Source organism: Triticum urartu, chromosome 3, assembly GCF_003073215.2.
Source record: "Triticum urartu cultivar G1812 chromosome 3, Tu2.1, whole genome shotgun sequence".
Lineage (NCBI taxonomy): Eukaryota > Viridiplantae > Streptophyta > Magnoliopsida > Poales > Poaceae > Triticum > Triticum urartu.
The window spans coordinates 343,115,437-343,122,259 of record NC_053024.1 but is presented as its reverse complement, the minus strand read 5'-3'; the positions used below and the strand labels follow the sequence as shown (position 1 = coordinate 343,122,259).

The window sequence follows — 6,823 nt, the reverse complement described above, 5'->3', positions numbered from 1 at the left end:
TAACGGAAGCTAGCCAACTCGTTCCTCCCCCGATGGCTTCCTTCGCTGGCTGTTCGATGGTGGTTGACCAAGTCCTTTTTTTTCTGCTGCCCGTTGGATCCTCGTTGGAAATTCATCTGTCTCGTTTTAACCGCGTGGTGAAACCTGGACGGATATGACGTGTGGGCTCGGGCTGGATCGAATTGACTGGGTGCCAGTTTTTTGGGTGCGCGCGGGGCAGCCTCTCCTGCCGCGCCGCGTGCGAGCGCACGCGTCATGGGCGCAGCGGGCACAACCACAAACCCTACCCCCAATCCACAGCCGCCACTCCCTCCCTCCTCCTCCCTCCCTCGTCTGCCGCCGCCACTCCCTCCCTGCTCGTCGCCCCTGTCTCCGCCCTAGGAGCTTCGCCGCCTCCCGCGCGCTCGAATTGTCGCGCCACCGCGTCGTCGCCTCCTCTGCGCCATGAGGCGCCACCTCTGCCTCCACCCTCCACCGGGCAAGGAGCTCGAGATGAACAGGCGGTGGGAAGGTGAGAGGAAGCAGGAGCTATCTCTCCTTCAATGGCTGCCTTGTGCATCTGGAGTATAAGGAGGACAACACGTGCCTGTTGGAGGCGACTCGAGCAACGCAGGCCAGCGGCGAACTAGGTGCTCCACTGTTTCTCCCTCACTTCCTTCCTCACTCATATTTTACTTTGCTAATATCTGGATTTTTGAACTTGACGTGTGCAGATCTGACATAGAAGACCACGTTCGTCAGATTAGAAAGTGATCTTCTTCCAATGGCTTTAATGGTAATTAATAACCTCCTTTTGTGCTTCACCTCGTTCTTATATATGATGTACAGAGAATGCAGTTGTGTCAAGTTTGCTGACATCCTCGTGCTGCAACTGGTTTGGTATATTTGGTTAATCGTAACCAGCAAAGAGGAGTCGTCACATACGTGCCTTCTATTATTTATGTGGTTGTATGAAGTGTTCCTTCAACTAATCAAGCAACCTGACATTAGTACTTTGTTTAATTAATATCACTCTCATCAGAGAGTATGATATCATTTAGCTAGCCTCTTTTCTTTGCGGGATAGTGTAAAGGTGGAAGGTAACTCAAATCTGACGAGCATGGGAGTAGTGGCCACAGCTGGGCACCATGGGTTGGCCGAGGTGCTTCATGGTGAGGAACAGGCACGCCATCTTCTAACAATCAAATTATGAGAGAATCATCTATACTTGAACTAGAAAGGTCGATTCTGTGTCTTGTTTTTGTTTAGGAATATTAGCAAGTTGAGTAACCTTATTCTTTCTAAAATAGGGATATTCCTGAATGTTGTTTACTACTTCTATTATGTTGCTTATTTTTGTGGTTCCATTTGAACAGGATGTGCACTCTTGTCTCCGTCGTTATACCTATTTTGGAATCCATGGCAGCATGTTGTGCTTTGTCGGCACATTCGTGCATGTGTGAGGTCGCAGATGAAGAAGCACCGAATGATCATTATATTCTCCTCTGCTCTGATCTTCTATTGACATATGTAAGATGTACCTTATTTCCTGGTATTTCCTGAGATTCTGGACTGATTGTTTGACAGTGATTATTATGTAAAAGTGTTTTCAGTTGCTGTTTAGTATAGATGCCTCCATGGTTGCATAGGCATCCAACACATCGGCGGTTTCAAGGCTGGTCCTGGGCGGCGCCTCGTCAGCGTCGTGGATGGCTTGGGCAGCGCCTTGGCATTCCAGAGGGGCGAAGTGGGCCGGCCAGCATGCGTGGGGCGCAAAGGTCACGAGCAGGAGGGAGATGCGCTGGAGGTGATGGAGGAGGAAGTCGGAGGTGGCATCAGCGTCCATGGCGACGCCACCCCGGGAACCCTCCTGCACACCTCGGCATGGTTCGTCTGTGCCACATGGTGGCCAAGATGCTGGTACCTCCTCTCTCTGGCTTCTCTCTTATTTGCTCCTTTTTCTCGGGGATGAGGGCGTCGGTGCATCATCAGGAGTGGATCAAGAGCGGACCGTAGCAGCAGGAGCAAGGATCTGGTGGTGGTTCATGGTTTGTCTTTACCTCCTCTCTCTTTCTATACTTGATTCTTTTTGTCCATCAAGAACCATGAAATTGTAAGTTGATATTCTTCTTAATATTTTTGCAGATATTGGACTGCATTACTAAATGTTCTAGGGTTGGAGAGAGCTTAGGTGAGTGCTCAAGTTCTATGTGGATAACAATAACAAAAAATAAATAGAAATCCAAATCTCTAAAAAACTGACGGAATCATGTATATATATATTTTCTAGAATGTACTCTTTCTGATTCCTATTGTGAGATGTTCGTTTGTATGCTATTTTCTTCCTTTTGTAATTTCTTTTCTTTCTTTGGTGCTGCTTGAAGTGATATTTTGATATTCATTTTTTTCTGAAATTACAAGTCAGTCGCTTTTATTTTTGAGTATACATATTAACTGATGCACAACTGAATGCCATTTTATCCTGTGTGGCATAATGATGGTAGAGATTTGAAGCCAACCCAGAACTATTAGTGATTCTGACAATTGGTGCTCTAATATTCAGTTGTTTTCTGAAATTAAATTTAGTTAGTTTTGTGTTTGAGTACAAAAATAGTACAAAAAAGTGGTGTTCTAATATATTTTTGTGTTAGGAAATTAGAAGTTATTTCTTTTTAGTTGAAGCCCATCCAAGTAGCATTTTATTGTGTCTGTAGGTCTACCCAGTAATGTGAGTCAGTGTATCGATTTGCCAATTCTTGATCAGTATATAAAAATTCTTGAGCTGACGTGATGCCTGCAATGCTTTTTTTGTCTCCGCTATTTTCTTCCTTTAGTGTACTAACTGTTTTTATTCCCAGTTTCTGGTTTCTGTGTGCATAGTAGGTTCAAAATCAATTTCTAAAAACACAAACTTTGCCATGTTTTCTCGCCATCATCCACCTCCTGGTCCTTGTTCGTAACCCCTCTCTGCCAATTTGAGAGACTGTTCTGTACTTCCAGAGAAATACAACTTATTTATTAGGTTTCTCAGTTTCTCGAATATGCAGTATAGCTGCTAATGCTTCTTCGTTTTGTTGTATCATTTCTGCATATGTAATTTTAATTGACAGAGAGGGTGGAGAGGAGAAACGGCTGCGCCGGACGGTGCTCGTCATGATGTTCCTGTGAGTACCCTCCCCCCACCTTAGTTGTTGTTCTCCTTGTTTACCCCATAACGGCGGCTTCGCGCGGATCTGCGCCTCCATCCATCGCAGGGAGAGGAGGGCTAGAGCAGTCACTGTAGAGCAGGGAGGCGGCTGGAGTTGTCCGTTATTGAGGAAAGAATGGCAGCTCGGGGAGACTTGAGGCAGCGGTGGCGGGGAGTGTGTGTGTGTTCAGAACAGATGTGTTTTCAGAACTTATTACTTTTGATACACTGCCCCTTTATGTTGAGCAGATGCGGATCATATTTAGGGAGATTAAGATGCTCAAGACCAAGGTCCGCTCCACATGAAATTTTATTTCTCTAATGAGATTTCTTGAACTTACTTGTACAAAGATGAGCACAACAATTCCCTTCACCAGTGTCTTTTTGTGCCAATGTTTTGCAGGAATGCAGACTGAAGGCTGCCAATGATACCCTTCAAGAAAGGGTACTATACTCTAACCCAGATTCATTTTAAAGAAACAACACTATTTGAGATGTTACGTTTTGATTTTAGGATACCAAAACAGTTTAAGCATTTAGACTTGACCAAAGCATGGTAGAAAGGGAATCATTCATAGGAGTGGTAGACAATCTTATTGCCAGTCTTTTATATTCTATAGCCATGGACGTGCCAGTAAAAGGTAGTTTTGCATATGATTCAGGGATGCAAGCGGGTCAGGCCATCTACCCACCATAGCAACATTTTTAAAGTAGGCCAACATTATTCTTAATGTCTAAACATGTTTCCAAACATTCTATATACTCCCTCCGTCTGGAAATACTTGTCGGAGAAATGGATAAAAATGGGTGTATCTAGAACTAAAATGCGTCTAGGTACACTCATTTCTCCGACAAGTATTTTTGGACGGAGAGAGTATTATTTGAAGGTATGCCCATGATGAGGTTTCTTCATTCTATCTTCTGTAGCAATAGTTTCCCTCTTTTGTTCTTCCAAAAGCAAGCAACTGTGTTTGGGCATAATCTGTATACAGTCAAATCACACCTTAATTTTGCGTGTCTCAGATTTGAGTCTAACCTGCAACACCTATTGGAACTGGCTCTCTGTCCATGGAATCTCATCCATCATCCATACATAACGTGGTATATTCATACCATAACATAAGAACAATAAGAACTCGGATTCTTATCGATACTGGAACTCAGAGCATAGGAGGGAAAGTCGATTTATGGATGGAATCAAATACGCAGTATTTACAGAAAAAAGTCTTCGTTTATTGGGAAAGAATCAATATACTTTTAATGTCGAATCGGGATTCACTAAGACAGAAATAAAGCATTGGGTCGAACTCTTCTTTGGTGTTAAGGTGGTAGCTGTGAATAGCCATCGACTACCTGGAAAAGTGAGTCTAATTGTATTGTTTTTTCTAATTTCATCTGTTTGACTACTTTGATGCTTTGGAGTTTATCCCATGAGTGCATCTGCAACAATTTGGTATCTGGTTTTTATTTCATTTCCTTACAATTCACAGTAAGCCTTCTTGAATAAATCACGGTGTGACCTAATATTATGGTCGCTGGTCAATTATAGCGGCACAATTCAAGGATGAGACGCGAACTTGGTTTCAAGCTTGACAAGCTTGTGATACTCATGCATAGCAGATGTTCGTATTGTAATCAAGTTATGCTATGCGTCCAGTCGGTATCCACTCCTAAGTTATCAAATTATGCTAGGTGTTTACAATTGTTGATTGTTACGGTCTTTAGTTGTCACTTCTTGAACTTGGAGTCTTTCTGAAATTTGCTTATAGCTGCGGCTATTAAATTTTTAATGAAATCTTATAATGTTATGTACTCTTAATTTTCCAGAATGCTTTTAAAGATGTGAGAGTGCAACTTAATATAATTTGAAGTTAACTGTACATGACTATTTTTTTGCAGCCCTAACAGATAAATGGAAGCATCTATTGGGTGGTACTCTCACTACTTAGCAAAGAGAATGAAGGGTCAACATTTACGGTCATGCTGCCCATGCTTCGGAAAAAAGGCAAAAATGTTTTACGGCTCAAGCATGGGAAGTATAGACCAAAGAATGTGGTTTACAGTTTCCCTATTTTGTTGGATCAACTAATGTGTTGCTTTGTTGCTTCATGTGAGTGATGTATGTAATCAAGAACCAGGAAAGCATACCAGTATATTGCAATTCCAAAACTTAGAAAAATGCCCAAACCTACATATTTGCAATTAACATTTAGCGCTACATGTTGCCATTGGGTCATTCTGTCATGTGATGTTCTTATACAAATATGTTGTTTTCTCAATCTCAGGTCTCTCAACGTAATAACCATATTTTCAACTAAAAATGCTTTCTTAACTGGTCTATACATGTTATACAAATATGTTTTTTTTTTCAAACTGAAATTTCTCATCATGATCAACATATTTTCAATATAGCATGTTTTGATACTTGGCCTTACTATAATATGTCCTTGCAAAATGAAACTATTTTCATCGACAACATGTCTTTAGGAGGTCTTTGCGCCATTTGGCGCAACGGGTCAACTAGTTTCTATTAATGAAAGTAGGGAAAGAACCGTTAGGATGCGTGCTAAGAGAGAATGGTTCGAAAAACTATGTTCTTCTATTTTTCGCGATAATCATGATGAAGATCTTAAAGTGATTGGTGTCACTCCTATTGAATCTTTCTTTGCTAATATAAAACTTGATAAAAGTGGGATTGGTGAGGTAAAAACTTTAACTAGTGATGAGCCCACTCTTTTGGATTTCAAGGACTTTAATTATGATAATTGTTCTTTTATTAATTGTATTACCTTGTTGCAATCCATGCTTAATTAACCTCATGCTTATAATCAAAATAAAGATTTTACTAAACATATCGTTGACTTTATGATGAAATCTTTTGAATAAAAATTTGAGTTGGAAGTTTTAATCCCTATAAAGCTTTATGATGAGTGGAAACCTACTTTTAAGATTAAGATCAAAGATTATGGGAGCAATGCTTTGTGTGATTTAGGTGCTAGCGTTTCCCCTATTCCAAAAAATTTATGTCATGTGCTAAGTTTCCATAAACTTGACATAAACTTGATGATTGTTCCTTAAATTTGCACCTAGCGGATTCCACTATTAAGAAAACTATGAGAAAAACTAATGATGTTCTTATTGTTGCAAATAGGAATTATGTGCCTGTAGATTTTCTTGTGCTTGATATAGATTGAAATCCTACATGCCCTATTATTTTTGGTAGACTTTTCCTTAGAACGATTGGTGCAATTATTGATATGAAAGAAGGAAACATTAGATTTCAGTTTCCATTAAGGAAGGGCATGGAACACTTTTCGAGAAAGAAAATTAAGTTACCATATGAGTCTATTATGAGGGTTACTTATGGATTGAATATCAAAAATGACAATACCTATATCTATGCACTATGCCTAGCTAGGGGCATAAAACAATAGCGCTTATTGGGAGGCAACCCAATTTATTTTTTATGTGTTTGCTTCTATTTTTCAATAAATATGCAATTATACTTTTGTTATGATTCTGTTTTAGTGTTTTAATTAGTGTTTGTGCCAAGTAAGACCTTTGGGATGATTTGCGTGATAGTTGATTTGATTCTGTGAAAAAACATAAACTTTTGTGCTTAGTTCTGGAATTTTGTAAATGCACAAAAATGTTTTC

At 40.4% G+C, this 6,823-nt stretch overlaps 1 long non-coding RNA gene across 4 annotated transcripts; it reads left to right on the top strand.

Moving 5' to 3' along the window:
• The first annotated feature begins 207 nt into the window (after window positions 1-207).
• Window positions 208-5,386, top strand: LOC125543957. Of its 4 annotated transcripts, none has more exons than XR_007299163.1 (10): window positions 208-629; window positions 714-775; window positions 1,022-1,151; window positions 1,356-1,509; window positions 1,584-1,899; window positions 1,972-2,027; window positions 2,125-2,170; window positions 3,090-3,457; window positions 3,570-3,611; window positions 5,066-5,386. It is a non-coding gene; the product is annotated as an uncharacterized LOC125543957 (long non-coding RNA). The 4 variants fall into 4 exon arrangements; XR_007299161.1 differs by lacking the exon at window positions 1,022-1,151 and having other exon boundaries at window positions 217-629; window positions 3,090-3,143; window positions 3,234-3,457; XR_007299162.1 differs by lacking the exon at window positions 1,022-1,151 and having other exon boundaries at window positions 211-629; window positions 1,593-1,899.
• The last annotated feature ends 1,437 nt before the right edge of the window (window positions 5,387-6,823 follow it).